Genomic DNA, 16,906 nt, shown 5'->3' on the forward strand with positions numbered 1-16,906 from the left:
TTGAGGAGTCCATCCATATTATCTTTGATGAATCTAACAATTCTCTCCAAGAAAGACAGAGCTTTGATGATGATCTAGGCTTGGAGACCTCCATGGGAAAATTAAAAATTGAAGATAGAAGGCAACAAGAAAAAGTTGTAGAGGATCCCAAGAAAGAAGAATCACCTTTGACACTACCTCATCCTCAACAAGTGCAAGGTGAATCAAGCCAAGACCTCCCTAAAGATTGGAAGTTTGTCATCAACCACCCACAAGATCAAATTATAGGTAATCCATCTAGTGGGGTAAGAACTAGATCATCTCTTAGAAATATTTGCAATAATCTTGCTTTTATCTCTCAAATTGAACCTAAAAATATAAAAGATGCTCTAGTTGATGAAAATTGGATGATTGTCATGCAAGAAGAGTTAAACCAATTTGAAAGAAGTGAAGTATGGGAATTAGTGCCAAGACCTCAAAATCAGAGTGTTATTGGAACTAGATGGGTCTTTAAAAACAAAATGGATGAAAATGGTATAATTATAAGGAATAAAGCAAGATTGGTAGCCCAAGGTTTTAATCAAGAAGAAGTGATAGATTATGAAGAAACCTTTGCTCCCGTAGTTAGATTGGAAGCCATTAGGATGCTACTTGCCTTTGCATGTTTTAAAAACTTTGTTTTATATCAAATGGATGTGAAAAGTGCTTTCTTAAATGGCTTTATAAATGAAGAGGTATATGTTGAACAACCACCCGGTTTTCAAAGTTTTAACTTTCCTAATCATGTTTTTAGACTTAAAAAGACACTTTATGGTTTGAAACAAGCACCTAGAGCATGGTATGAAAGATTGAGTAAATTTCTTTTGAAAAAGGGTTTTAAAATGGGAAAAATTGACACAACTCTTTTCATAAAAACCAAAGAAAATGACATGATCTTAGTGCAAATATACGTTGATGATATCATTTTTGGAGCTAATAATATCTCTCTTTGTGAAGAATTCTCTAAATGCATGCATAGTGAGTTCGAAATGAGCATGATGGGAGAATTTAACTTCTTCCTTGGACTTCAAATCAAGCAACTAAAGGAAGGAACCTTCATCAATCAAGCAAAGTATATAAGAGATCTCCTCAAAAGGTTAAATATGGAGGAAGCCAAAACAATGAAAACTCCAATGAGTTCATCCATCAAGCTTGACATGGATGAGAAAGGTAAGCTCATCAACTCAACTATGTATAGAGACATGATAGGTTCTTTGCTATATTTGACCACTAGTAGACCCGACATCATGTATAGTGTATGCTTGTGTACTAGATTTCAATCTTGTCCTAAAGAATCTCATTTAAGTGTTGTAAAACAAATTCTTAGATATTTAAAAGGGACTATGGACATAGGCCTATGGTATCCTAAGTGTGATAATTTTGAATTAATTGGATACTCGGATACCGACTTTGCCAGTTGTAAAGTTGAAAGGAAAAGCATTAGTGACACTTATCATTTCCTAGGACACTCACTTGTTTCATGGCATAGTAAGAAGCAAAATTCAGTAGCTTTGTCTACGGCGGAAGCCGAATACATAACAGCCGGTTTATGTTGTGCACAAATCCTTTGGATGAAACAAACACTTGGTGATTTCAATTTGATTTTTGAGCATGTTCCTATAAAATGTGATAACACTAGTGCCATAAACATTTCAAAAAATCCGGTACAACACTCTAGGACTAAGCATATAGAGATAAGACACCATTTTCTTAGAGACCATGCACAAAAGGGTGGCATTACACTTGAATTTGTAAACACAAAATATCAACTTGCCGATATTTTTATAAAACCCCTAAGTGAAGAGCAATTTTTTGATATTAGAAGACAACTAGGGGTGATTTCTTTATGATCAAATGATTGCTTGATGAATTCTTAATTGAATATACCTTATGATTGTGTGAAATTCATATCATATGCATCATATAGAAATAATCCTAGGAAAGAGGTCAAATTTTGACCAAAAATCAAAATTCTCGTGGCATTGGACATAAAAAATTGGGGATTTCTACTGAAAAGGGTAGAAGGAGGATCACAAGACAAGAAAATGCAAAAATTTTGGAAAATTTGACCGTTGACCAAGCGGTCGACCGATTGAGGAATCGGTCGATCGGTTCGTCGGGGCTAGGAACCCCACACTTCATTTCTCACCTATTCTCTTCCATAGCTTGAAGCCCCTTCACATACCTGCTTCCAGAGGCCATTTTGGGTTGGATTTTGGATTGATTGAAGGCTTTGAGTGGATTTTGGGACGCATTTAAGCTAGGGTTTCAATCTGAAACCTAGGGTTTTCAGATTTGGGAGCGTCTTCTCTCTGCACCGCGTGCCTCAAGGTTGATTTAGCTTCATCTCCGTGCGCCTAGGGCTTCGGGTTGGTGGTTGCTCCTTCTTATTTGATTTCATTCTCTTTTTGGACTCCTCCTTCTCCTTTCCATTCATTGGATGGCTCCAAGGCGAGAGACGGGCACCTCCGAAAGGCGAGGTATGACACGACCCTCTTCAGTTCGGTTGAAAACTATCAGCGCTACAAGCAAAAGTTTGCCCAGAGAAAAGTTGTCCCAGGGAGAAGTGTCAATTTCTCCCAACTTCAGCACTTCGGGTTTAAGAGACTATTCGATCGGATGGGATGGCTGCCAGTTGTGACCATTTCTGAGTCGATCTTCCCGACTCTGGTGCTGGCTTTTTATTCACGGGCGACCTATGGGCTTGGAGGACCTATATTGTCCACTGTGAGGGGAGTTGAGATCAGATTGAGTCCCAAGAGTATCTATCGCATTCTCGGCATCCCTTCCGTTGGACTCCAAGTGTATGAGGCCAAGGCGTGGCCCATTGTGTCAGGATTCTAGCCTAGAGAGGCTGTTCAGAGGTTGTGTGAACTCGTAGATGCCCAGGGGATGGGCAAACCATTAGCACACAGCCTAACCATGCCCAGCCGAGTCCTTCACCACATGATATGCTCCATTTTATTGCCACGAGGAGGACATCGAGATGAGATCTCGTATCTTGAGGCATTTATTGTGGACTCGATCCTCATTGGGAGACGAATTCACGTGGGATATCTAATGATGATGCATATGATCTCCTACGTTGAGAGCACGACACGAGTACTTCCCTATGGCCGCTTCCTTACCCGAGTATTCAAGGATGTCGGGGTCGACTTGAGTAGAGAGACGGACTTCGAGGCCCCAACTAGCTATGAAACGTATGATGAGCAGTCCTTAGGACGCATGAAGTTCGAGAAGGCACTCGATGGTTCTTGGGTTAGGAGAGCTGAGTGACAGGCCCAAAGATAGGGACAGATGCATCCCGAGGCAGAGGAAGAGGCCGAGATCAAAGAGATGGAGGATGGGTTAGACCCTCAGAGGGACTTTGAGCAGAGAGGACCCGAGCTTGACATTCCACCTCCACCTCGTCAGAGGGCATTCATGTTGAGGCTACTTTCTCAGAGCTTATGATGATTGAGCTATCTTTCATAGTAGGACCATCATCTCAGCCATCATTTACCGAGCTACCATCTCAGGCACCTCACGCTCCTGAGCATACGCCTTGGATGGATGTCTTAGCTCAGATCAGCTCCCTTGGGACTCATATGGAGGAACTTGTTTTAGTCCATGACTCTCGCTTCTACTCTATGGAGGAGCACATGGATCAGTATCAGACTGGAGTCACTTCTCAGTTTGATCACTTCCAACAGAGATTTGAGCTCATAAATGAGCGTATAGATCAGTAGTAGGCTACATTTGAGCATCTCTAGCAGAGCATTGATCGCATTGAGAGTCGTCAGGCGAGTCAGCATGAGGAGATGATGGTTTACCTCCGCTCTGTGTTTCCTCCTCCACCTCCTCAGCCTTGAGATTGTCTCGAGTTTCCCTTCCATTTCTTTTTTATGTTGCCAAAGAAGGAGAAATATATAGGATCTAGGAGACCCTCATGCATGTCAGAGACCCTCATACATGTCATTGTCATATCATCTTGTTTGTACATGTGAGGTTTTCATATATATATGATATGATATTTTTATGATCCATTGTTCATTTTCATGTTTTACATTGCTTCCTATTAAAAATTGTTTGATTGATCCATGATTGGTTTGAGGGAAAGATTTTTTTTCTCCTAGATAACCAAGGTTTGTCATCATAAAAAAGGGGAAGATTGTTAGCCCAATGGTTCTCCTAATCGGGTTTTGATGATAACAAACCATAGTTAAGTGACTAATTGGTTTAATGATTAAGAATCTCAGGTATAAACTCGAAAATTCATCAAAGGACCAAATGAATACAAGATCGAGATGCTTAGAAGACTTGTGATCATAGGAAATTAATGTAAGATGAATGTATGAGTGCACTTAGGATTTTCACACGTTTCATGCATCTTAGAAAACTCGATTTATTCTTTAAAACGTCAATTTCATTAAAAACCGAGTTTTTAACTAATGTACCTTAGGTAAAATGTTTTATAATTGGCTTAATAATTTTCCTAAAGACCTTGCCTAAGTGTTAGAAAAGAAATGAATAAAAAAAAAAGGTTTTAAGGGCCAAAAAGGCTCAACTAGTCGAGGTTATGGCCAACCGGCTCAATCGGTTGAGGAACCGATCGACCGGTTGACCTCGTTCGGTCGAGGACCGGTCGAGGAACCGATCGACCGATTGACCTCGTTCGGTCGAGGACCGGTCGAGGATGCACCAAAACCTTCTCTCTCTCCCAATGGCCTTCTCTTCCCGGTCGAGGTCCGGTCAAGGCAACAGTAACCTGTCATGCATTAAATGCTCCAACGGCTAGTGAACTGATCGACCCTTAGCTCGACCAGACGAGATTACCTTTTGCTATTTTTGACTCCCGAGTTTAGAAACCTATAAATTGAGAGCTACACTTCATTTATTGACAAGAGAACACTTGCATTCAATAGCCTACCTACTTGTTCTTGATCAAAAAGCTCTCATTTCTTTCATAGTGCATTAAATCACCACTTGCATATCCTTTAGTGCACTCTTGTGTGTCATCCTAGCTTTGTCTTGTATTTGAGCTATCCTTAAGCTAGGTTGAAGGATTATATCTAGTAAAAATCTGAGTGTTAAAGCCTTCAAGAGGGTTGAATCTTGAAGAGGTTGTGTAAGAGCCCATTAGAGCCGGAATCCAAGTGTAAGAAGATTGGAAGCTTGGTTGAAGCTTCAAGTTAATGGAACCCTCACTCGATTAGGAGGTTGAGGAGAGTGGACGTAGGCAAGGAAGTGTCGAACCACTATAAACCCGAGTTTGAATTCTCAAAACTCTATTTCTTTACTTTGCTTATATTGTGTTTGAATTTGTTGTGATTGAAAAGATTTTAAAAACCCAATTCACCCCCCCCCCCCCCCCCCCCTTTTAGGTATTTTTCTTAACTAAGCATAGCCTTTGTTTTCTCAGATTTTATTATAAAAAAATAATATAATTAAAATTAGTAATAAATTTAAATATTTTTAAATTACTTAATCTTTATATAAAAGAGTTAAATTAGTAAAACGAGTTTAAAATATGATATAAAGGTAATTTATTGACTTTAAATCTTCTTTTTTTTTTTTACTTCACTTTTTCTTTCCTTCTCTTTCTCCTCTATCTTCTTTCTTTCATATTTTCCCTCATGTTTTTTGGAACCGAACATATTCACATATATCCTTGATTTCTAGTGGGTTTATGAAATTTGAGTAGACATAATTAATGGATCAATCTTTATTTTTCATTTGACTTAATTAAAATATTCTCTTTGATGAGATCATATTTGATAAATTGTTATTTGATTGCAGCATATTCAATCGAATTCGATAGTCTAGGTATCATAAATCATACATGTTATACACTATTTATAGTAAATGAATAGCCACAAACCATACATAGAGGAGATGCGGATTTCATTATAAATCATACGATAATTACAAAAGATATGATATTAACTTGCAGTAAATTGCAACATCGGCACTCTAATGCTGGATTAGAGTAGGGGCAATGGGCTCAGAGTAACTAGACAAAGTAAGTCTGATTATTGCTAACTTTCCTCATCTTTCGTGGGCCTTTTGGGTGCTTTTTGTGCAAAAGAGAAAATGCTATAACTAAATTGCCAATCCATCACCAACGTTATAGACTAATGAAGAATACCAAAGGGGGTTGAAAAGAAAAATAAAAAAAGACGCGTATGTGTATTATTTTCTGTCATTGAGTGTGTATATGGATGTTAGAAGGTCATTTGATTGATTATGTTTGTTGACGAGAGTTTGTATGTGAGCTTTTCGAGACCCTTCATTCTTTGTATTCATTTTTGTCATATGTTTTGAGAGTGAGATGAGTGGTCTTCTCTTAGGAGCTCTGAGTCATTGTCTATTCCATCATTGTGTTCGTTATTGACGTGACCTCCTTTCATATTTGATTTAAGCATATCATCACTCGTTCTCGTATTCTATGTTTCATCATCATACTCGTTTTCACTTCTGATTCATCATTTTCATTTCACCACTTATTCCGTTCTTACAGTGACCTCATCTTTGGGTTTGATACTCTCTTCGCATCATCATTATACATCTCGTCATCAGTTTGATTTTCTTCATTGCATCATCATTGTTACCATGTTCACAGTAGGCATTCTCAGGTCCATGGCTCACAGGATTTACTATACATGTTGCATTTCATACACGAGGGCATGGGTTGTGATCATTGGGTATTTGAGCTTAGTTTCCCTTCGTTTCTATCACCCTAGCCTACATTACATCCCGTGTCTTAAGACCACCCTGAGGCCATGGGATCAGATATCGTCTTCTATGGCTTCTATTTGGACAGGTGTTTGAGATTTGGTTGACATTTAGATATTGTCATGTTTCTTCTTCTGGGAGACACCTCTATGATGTTTAGATTCGTTTCAACTGTGTTTGGATTACCGGGATCACGCGTTTGATGAGGGATGATTCGATGTCGCTTGTTTTTCTGACATGTCGTACATCCGATGTCATACTGGGGCATATTCCATTTCGGATGATGTTTACAGATCTTCATGGAGTCACTTGATCATTCTTACTTGTGAGATGTGCACTGGGACGATGACTTATTTGCCATTTTTATGATGATACCTCAGTAGAGACTCTTGGGATCCATCCGGTTAAGCCCGCACGTCTCGGCATTCCGATGTCACCATGATTACCTCTGTGAGATGCCTTTTGGACTCTTGGACCCGATTCTGTCCTAGATTGATGACTGGGATTATACGCTTGATGAGAGATGATTTCATGTCACCTGTTCTTCTGACTTGTCACACATTCGATGTCATACTGGGGCATATTTTCATTTCGGATGAGATTTATGGATCTTCACGGAGGTCACATGTTTGATGATAAATGATTTCTTGTCGCCCGATCTTCAACATATCATACATTCGATGCCATAATGGGGCATATTTCCGTTCTGGATGAGATTTACAGATCTTGGTGGATTTGCATGCTTATCCTCATTTGCGAGACGTACGCCGAGACGATGATCTATTTGCTATCTTTACGATGATTCCTCAGGGAAGCCTTTCAGGAGTTACCTAGTTAAACCCGCACTTTTCGACACTTAGATGTCGTCATGCTTTCTTCCGAGAGACGCCTCTTTGATTTGTGGGCCTGATTCAGTTGCAGACATGGATGATTTGAGCTCATTTGATTTTCCAACCTATCACATTTTTGATGCCATACTGGGGCATATTCCCCATTTTGGTCGAGATTTGTAGATCTCCCATTGATTTGCATGATCATCTCCGGTTATGAGATACACGTCATGTTGATGATTTGATTTCATTTTGTCCTGATACTCCGAGGAGCCTCACTTGAGTCATTCAGCCAGATTCATACTCTCTGATATAGTCGTGATTCTTAGACAGAGTTACCTCAGGTGCCTGGTTTTCCACATCATCATTTCAGTGGGGTACATATAAGATATTTTGTACATCCCCCATGGAGTTATTCTCGAGTTATTATGACAGATCGGATACGTTAGACGTTATATTGGGACATATTTCCCTCCTTCGGCTGCGGAGGTGATTGTTCTCTCACAAATCTATTACAGTTTTTCATCACTCGATCGATGAACATTTGTTTGCTTTATTGGTCACCGTTCCTGTGATTTTCGTCAAGATGAGCTTTCAGTGTAGCACGATGTTCGGGTTTTGACCGTCCCACTAGCCATGAGTCTTTGGTGGATTGTTACTTTGAGATTGTGGTATGTCTCTTAGCGGACTATTCCCTTGAGACCCTATCAAATTATTCATTTCAGATGACGATAGATTTCTCTAGCAGATTGTTTCGAGTTAGAGGCGTCTGACTCATTATGACATCCCGTCAGGCGTCGTGATCTAGTAGGGCGAGTTGTGAGACTATGTTCACAATCGATTTGATTATCCCGACTTACTAGTGGGACATTTTTTTTTAGACTCATGAAGTCTCTTTCAAACCTTTCCAATGGATTGAGAGTTGTGGCGGCCTGCTACACTAGGGCATGTCCCCTCCTTCATCATTTCCTTACAGTTCGGCGTTCAGAGCCATCATTCATTACTGATTTTCTATTTGGCGTTCAGAGTCACATTCTCAGTTTCAGAATTCAAAGCCATCATCGATTTTCAGTTTGACGTTCAAAGTCCGCATTTTTCAATTTTGGCGTTCAGAGCCATCATCGTGTTTTTAGTTTGACGTTCAGAGTCACATTCTTAGTTTCGACATTCAGAGTCATCATCGATTTTCAGTTTGACATTCAGAGTCGCATTTTTCAGTTTCGGCATTCAGAGCCACCATCATTTTTTAGCCTAGCATTCAGAGCCACTATGTCTTCTCATTTACGACGCTTAGGGTCATCTTTCTTAGTTGGACGTTCATAGTTATCAGTTTTAGTTTGGCATTTAGAGCCAGCGTTTCTGCATGGCATTCGTAGATATTATCTTCGTTTCGACGTTTAGAGCCACGTTTTCATTTCAACATTCAGAGCTGTTGTTTCGGTTTGGCGTTCAAAGCCATGGTTTTGGGTCGACATTCAGAGTTATTATATCATCCATTTCGGCGTTCAGAGCCATTACTCATCTTCGTTACAACATTTAGAGCCACTACTTATCTTCATTCGGTGTTCAGAGCCATGTTTGCTTCATTTGGCGTTTAAAGCCACGTCTTCGTTCAGCGTTCAGAGCCATTACATCATCCATTTCGGCGTTCAAAGCCATTACCCATCTTCGTTACAACATTCAGATCCACTACTTATCTTCGTTCGGCTTTCAAAGCCATGTTTGCTTTATTCGGCGTTAGAGCCACGTCTTCGTTCGGCGTTCAGAGCCATTACATCATCCATTTCGGCGTTCAGAGTCATTACTCATCTTCGTTACAGCATTCAGAGCCACTACTTATCTTCGTTTGGCATTCAGAGCCATGGTTTGCTTCATTCGACGTTCAGACCCACGTCTTCATTCGGCGTTCAAAGCCATTACATCATCCATTTTGGCGTTCAGAGCTATTACTTATCCTAGTTTCGGTGTTCAGAGCCATTACTGGTTTTCTATTTGGTGTTCAGAGTCACATTCTCAGTTCCTCAATCAGAGTCCTTATGTCTATCTTTCGTTTTGATCCATCACCATTTTCCTCCATTCTAGCATTTAAAGCCATTGGGCACACTCTTTCGAGCCTTTTTAGGTCATTTCTATTCTTAATTTTGGCGTTCAGAGCCATTGTACTTATCCATTCAGGCACTTTGAGTCACCATTTTCTCTTTTCTTTTTTACGTTCAAAGTCACGGTCCCTGGCATTTATATTCACTGGCATTGCACATCTGACATTCATAATTTTGCATCCATCCTCACTTACCTCACCTTGTTACCCTGTGCTTATCACTTATTCATCATTGCTCGTCCAGATTCCTGTTCCACTGCACATGACACAATCTCTTGAGTTCACGACACATACTTCGATCGTGTTGTTGAGGACCCTACACTTATCATTTTCATGTAGTTCAGATAGGGTAGTCTTCTTTGGGCGTAGACTTTTCTATGCTCTAGGGCGATTCGACCGTCACTCATCTTTGATATGTTTTTTTTTAGTTACTTTTGGAGACGTCTTAGAGGGAGCCTGAGTCCTCAGTGTGGCTTCAGGACATTTTGAGACATCATTTTCTTTTAGGGTTAGAGCCTTTTGTTCACCTATTGGATTGAGAGAGTTCGTGTTTCACTAGCATCCTTTTGGGGGTCTCTTTTGTTCTTTGGTAGAGTTCACTTCATTCCACTCACTATTCACACTTTCTTTTCATTCCAGTGTTCATATTCCTTACACTTGTGAGTTCTACCGAAGATGAGCATATTTGTAGACCCCCATTTAGGCATGGTTCATTTTTTCTTTGTTGTTTCTACAGGTTACATTTTTTTTTTTGCCAGGTGTCGCAGCTATGAGTAGCCATGTGTTGATTCCAATTTGGTTGCTATGGCATCAGGTAGTGGAACAAGGAGCAAACAAGAGGTTGACACGTGTCAAAAAGATTGGGGAAAAAGTTGAGTTCGTTAGGAGGAGTAGAGGAGAGAGAGAATTGGTTGGCAGAGAGCGAGTGCTTTGCATGCTAGCTAGAGATATTTTTTTTAGAGGATTCTTTCTTGAGGGGCAAGTCGGGTAGTGAGGAGAGGCGAGACAGGGGGTAAGAGAAAACAGAGAGTGACTTGAAATAGAGGGAGATTCTGGTGACTGGCTGTTGGCTTGAGATGAGGGAACCTAAGAGAAGAGAGAGCTTTCACAGAAGAAGCAAGGAACAGAGGAGAGAGGTTGCGGCTTGCTGAGAATCAAACGACTTTTGATCGAAAGGATCGCTCAAGTTTAGCTATTTTTACACCTTAAGTTCTCCATTATTTCAGTCATTCCATTTTTCTTCCTGACATTTGGATGTGTATTTTGGTTGTCTAATATGTTAAACCTGTTTCTTAGCTTCCATTTTCTTAGTCTCTGTTTGTCTTTCTTTTCTCTCTCTGTATGAGTTGCATTGTGATTATACTATTTATTTGTGTTAAAGTGACTCAAAAACTTCCCACTAGTTCTTAACTCTCATTGATTTTCATGGAGAAAAGATAGATCTAATCATGTTACTTCTTTCACATGCTTTGTTTCTTGAGTTTTTTTTTTTTTTTTGCTTTTGAAAAATACCGACCATTATTTTGTAAACTACCTGGAAGTTTTGCAATGAGAGACATTTGAGGTGAGAGTTGACAATGAGAAGAAGCGTATTGCATTACAGTGTAGAATGAGGAATATTTTGAGGGTATTTTGGAAAGCTTGAGGGGCAAGTTTACTGAAGAAAAGAAGAAAGTGTAAGAAGTTAACCCTACTTTGAAAAACCCAGAAAAGGTACGAAATGGAATGAAGAAGCCAACAACTTACAGAGCCAGCTTAATGAGTTTGTTGATTGTTCTCAAACTGAAAATCTCGTAAGACCTTAGGTAGATTACTGTAAACTGTCCATCACTGGAGAAGAATGTACGGTTGAGATTTGCAGAATAGAAGCTTCTGGTACCGGGAATCAACGATGAGGGGTGGCTCGAGCAAAAAGGAGTTTGATGAATGAAGTGAGCGGCTCGAGAGTTACAGTCTGAGCACGGATGTGAGCGAGTGTGAGAGTTTGAGTGGCTTTTCGTGTGACGATGACGGTTAGGGAGGAGGGGTTGTTTCTTCTCTGAATTACTCGCTGCTCGTCTGACCGAAGGTTGTAGTGAATTTCAGTTTCAGAGCGCCGCCTCCATTAACTCTGCCGGTTGCTGGTGGTGGACATGTGGTGATTCAGCCACGGAAGCCGGAGAAAGAGTTGCCGCTACCACTGAGGAGTCCGATTCTGACCACGTCCCATGCCTCAACTCCGAATGACAAGAGGAATCCTTATTATTACAAGGAATTAAATCCCGGCGATACCTCTGAATCCGACAGTAGGGAGTGTTGGGTGGATTGCCAGAAAGACTGGTAGGAGTTGAATGATTCAGCCATCGCATGTCTCATGGAGGCCTATACGGAGAAGTTTGCACAACTGAATCATGGGAATCTTCAGGATAAGGATTGGACAAGATTTTATGGAATACAATTAGGGCCCACCATGCCGCATTCTTGACATCAAATTCGCAGTTACATGCTGATAGTTTGGTTGATAATCTCTTGTGCACACCTCTGTAGCGAATCTCTTTGTTTTCGGTAACGCCGGTAGTCACGTCGATAGATTTGTCTCTCGGCGCCATTTGTTTTGTGTTTTGGTACAAGTGTTTGTGAAAACAAAGGTAGACAGAAAGAGAAAAAGATAGAGAGAGAGAGAGAAAGAGAGAGAGAAGTGGCTTCAAGGACACACGTGGCTCACCCTATGTTTTCATGCATGTTTTCAAAAACCCATTTTAAAAAAAAATCTCACTTTCATATGATTTTAAGTCTTAAAATTTTCTTTCTTGATTTTAAATAAATCCAATTTTAATAAATCAATTCCAATCATTTTTTTTTTCACTAGGCTTGCTGATTGGAGCCAAAATATGTGCTCTAATGGCACATATTTGATATGATTTGTGCACCAAAGGACATTCAAATCACCCAACTTGACCTAAATTAATGCTAAGGCCCTAGCCATGAGTTTAATCTGTACTTTGGAGACTTATCTCAGGTTCAAGGGAAGAAAATTGTGCAAATCCAATGACTTTAGATTTTGAAATATCAAGAAAGGGCTAAATGAGGAAATAAGTGAGTCAAGACTCATTGAACGTAAGGAAAGGAAAAACGAGGATATCATGAGGTTGAAAGATGATAAATGACCATTATGGAGTAAGAAAGAAGGCAAGAAAGCATGGGAAATGAGGCATGAAGCAAGATTTAGCTGCATGGAAATTTAGAACTCAAAAATCTGATGGCGTTATATACTCTGACTTTGAGGACAAATTTGGAGTACTTTCTAGAGTCCATTATATACATACTATATATTTTTTTGAAGCTCGGGAAGTCAAGAGTCCAACGCTTCAAACGGTTTGCAAATCGGAGCTGAAATGAAGAAGTTATGGCCATTTGAAGACAATTGCACCAAGTTGGAGGGTCATTTCGAAATGATTTCGAAATTCAACTTATGAATTCGAAAACTTATGAATTCGAAATCCACTTCGAAATGACACCAATTTCGAATTCACCCACTGCCACTTTGATGTTCAGCCTCCTCTACCCCGGGAATTGCATCTATTCAACTTATGAATTCGAAATCCACTTCGAAATGACACCAATTTCGAATTCACCCATTGCCACTTTGATGTTCCGCCTCCTCTACCTCGGGAATTGCATCTAAAGCACTCCATCTGCCCTAGGTGGACTCCATACAACTAGAAATCACCATTTTATTATTTTTTTAATCATTTTTAGGAAATTATTTTGTAATAAGTGGCCAATGAGAGTATGCCACATGTTAGGTAATTGAGGATATTATGTAAACTCTCTCAATTCTAGGTTTTAGAGATCTTGGATTTTTTTTTGGAGAGTTTGACATTGAAGGTGGAAGGAGACGAGAACTTTGGTTTGTTTTCTTTTTCTTCTTTATTGAAAATATTGTTTTTAGTTTCTTTCGATTCAAATTATGGATTTTTACCCTATTATGGATTGTGAATGTGACATCACCCCCATGAGAGGCTAAGAGCCAACTTGGGGCTTGAAGCATGAAAACCTAAGGGCTAGGAAACCAATAGGGACAATGGGCAAATTATTATAACAATGAGATTAATTATTGGTTGGGTGACAATTTATCATATTTTTTTATCCTATCATTGTGAGTTCGTTTAGGGAATGATACATTAGGTTATTACTTGATACTAGTGATTCTTGGTAATTCTTGATCATTAGTTATTTTCGTCTTACCTACCATTATTTGCCCCTAAACAAAGCTATAAGGAGTAGGAAGGGTTAAAAAGCCAAATCTTAAATTGATAATCAATCTCATTCATTTGATGGTTTTAGGAATCTGTTTTAAAAAGGAAAAATTAGGTTTCGGATGCAATTTTGAGTTATAGAACTCAACTTGATCGCGAGTGGCCAAGGATCCCAAAACTCTAAGATCATATTACTTAAAATACCCTTGTTTTCTCTAATTTCTATACCCTAGGTTGGATTGTGGAAAACCCCAAACTTGAATCAATTGATTTTAAAATCATTATTCATTTTCTCTTATTAATTTAATTTCTTTTACTTAGTTTCACATTATTCACATATTGTTTTTCACTTAAGGATTTAAACAAAAACAATTCATTTATTCTAGTATTGACAATTTTCATAGGCCAGTCCTTGAGAACGATACTCGGAATACTACAAAAGCCGTAGTGACTCTTTCTCTAGTTTTTCTTGACTAGAGTTACTACATAAAAAGGCTAAGTATTTTGGTACAATAGAAAATTTTCGGTCACTTGCATCTTTTACTTCATTTTATTTTTTTATTTTATATTATTTTCATTTTTTGTATTATTATTATTTTTTTCTTTTCTTTGATTTTATGTATTTTCTTTTAATAAGAAAATTGGTTGTTATTCTCTCTTCGGCAAGCCTTTTTTCACATTTTCTTTGTTTTTTTTAAAAATGTTTTAAAATGAGCATGAATTTAATTTTGTAGTTCCAAGAGAAAAGATTGCAACTAAATTGCCAATCCATCACCGACGTTATAGATTGATGAACAATACCAAAGGGGGTGTTATGAAATAATGAGAATAAATAATAAGAAAAATAGAATAAGAACACATAGATATATGTGGAAAACTTTAGACGAGAAAAGATGGAGCACAAGCAAACAAAGATGGAAAAGGAGCTGACCAGGAAGGTAGAGGAATTGAGAAAGGAAGCAGAGACAACCATGTTGAAGGAGCAAAGTCTGTTGGAGGAAAAGGCCAACGGTGAGAAGGCACTGCAAAGGAAAAAAGAAAGTGTAGAAAAGGCCAATTCCTTTATCACTACTAAGGCCACCATTTCATGATACAGCCATAATAATGGATGTTTAAACAGTGTGATTAGATATAAGTTTGCCATTCATATATGGAAAATATTAACAAAACTGAGCTTCGGCTTTCGATGAGTCCAGGTAAAATCAATATCAATATAACCTTAGCAGGTGAATCATCATAGTGAAGTTTTTGGAATTTCAATGCATGAACATAAAGCCACTAAAAGGGCCCCTACTATTCAACTGTTATTGGTTCAAGGGTTGTATTTAGTCAGCGTATAATGAGGTAGATATTTTGATTATAAGGCGAGTCGCGAGTCTCAAGAAGTGATCTCGATGTTTGACCAGAGAGCCTTACACCATGGGTGTGATTTGTCAAACAATAGTTCATTTCTGCTTCATGGTTGTGCCTTGAGGTAAGGCTTTAGAGGCATAAGCCTCAAAAGCCTCTTAAAATTGGTTCTACACTTCTTTGCATGGTGAATGCAAGTTCCAAATTTTGATGACTTGGTAATGTTGGAGTAATTGTGTTGAAAGCAGTCAAACACAAACAATTATTAAAGAAGATAAAAATTTTGAAGAATTAAAATTTTATTATATTCTACCACTCTTTTTTATTCAAATGTTACATAATATCTTATTTATAGATACCAACACTTAACTAAAAATGACATAATTAAAAGTAAATTATCATTTGATTGCAATGGATTCAATAGAACATGGTGGATATGCTCAATTTTTGTCCATCAATAAAATTTGATTTGAGTGAATATAATTAGAGTAAAATAGTCTTTTTAACTATCACTTTTACAATAAAAAGTGTTTTATTTAAATAAATATTTAATAAAATTTTAAAAATATTTTTCAAAAATAATTATAGTATTTTCTAAGAAACATTTGATAAATAATTATTATAAAAATACTTTTAAAAACACTTCCTTGAAAGTACTTCAAAGTTGGTCAAATGGTAAGTTATACATCAGGATCTTAATGATGGTCCATGTAACCATCACCATTGATTGTTTTCTAAAACACAACTTCAATTTAAATAATATTTTAAGGCAAGTCCTAGTTATCATATTTTACAAGATATTTTTTAAAATTATTGTTTTTTTTTCTTTCAAAATCCCAAGAGGGAGGTCACCAATATGAAAATAATGTGACCCATCTCTATACTATTGTCTCCATTATTTGGACTACATAATAGTTTCCTTATTGACAACATGGTAGCCACGTTAAATACCTACAACTTTGAAAACAAGATCTCAAAACTATGCCTATTTGATTATAAGGCTTAATTATTATAGTTTATCATTTCCTAGCATAGTTCTTAGCATCTAAGTATTTTTTATATAAGAATTTTTCTTATTTTTCAAGCTTGCATTTTGTTTTAAAAAAATTTGAGTTGTTTACAATCATTTTGAAAATGTCAACTCATAATTGTATACATTTTAGTTCTATAAAGACTAAAATCACTAAATGTCATGGTAATACTATTTAAGGTAATTTGCTTTAAATGAGAATGTGCTTATATACAACTTATGGTAATAATAGAGATCAAATTTAAAAATACATAAGTTTTAAATTATATATTAGTATATTTATGTTTCCTTCATATTTTTTATCCTAAAAACACATTAAATGTATGCTCTTGAATTCCTTCATGTTTTTGACATAATAAGATTTGATATAATGATAAATCAACTATTATTATTTAATAATATGGAGCTTTGACTTTTGACATTTAAGTAACATTGTCAATGAAAGCTTCATTATTTTTGCTTCATGGAAGAGCAAATGATGTGATTGAATTACACTTCAATTATGTTTGATTGTTTGAAAATACTCGAGAAAAATAAATATTAAAGAAAATAATTTTTTCATATTTGATTTTACTATATAAAAATAATATAATTAAAATTAGTAATAGATTTAAATATTTTTAAATTG

The sequence above is a fragment of the Vitis vinifera genome, chromosome 18 (assembly GCF_030704535.1).
Source record: "Vitis vinifera cultivar Pinot Noir 40024 chromosome 18, ASM3070453v1".
In the NCBI taxonomy this organism is placed as follows: Eukaryota; Viridiplantae; Streptophyta; class Magnoliopsida; order Vitales; family Vitaceae; genus Vitis; species Vitis vinifera.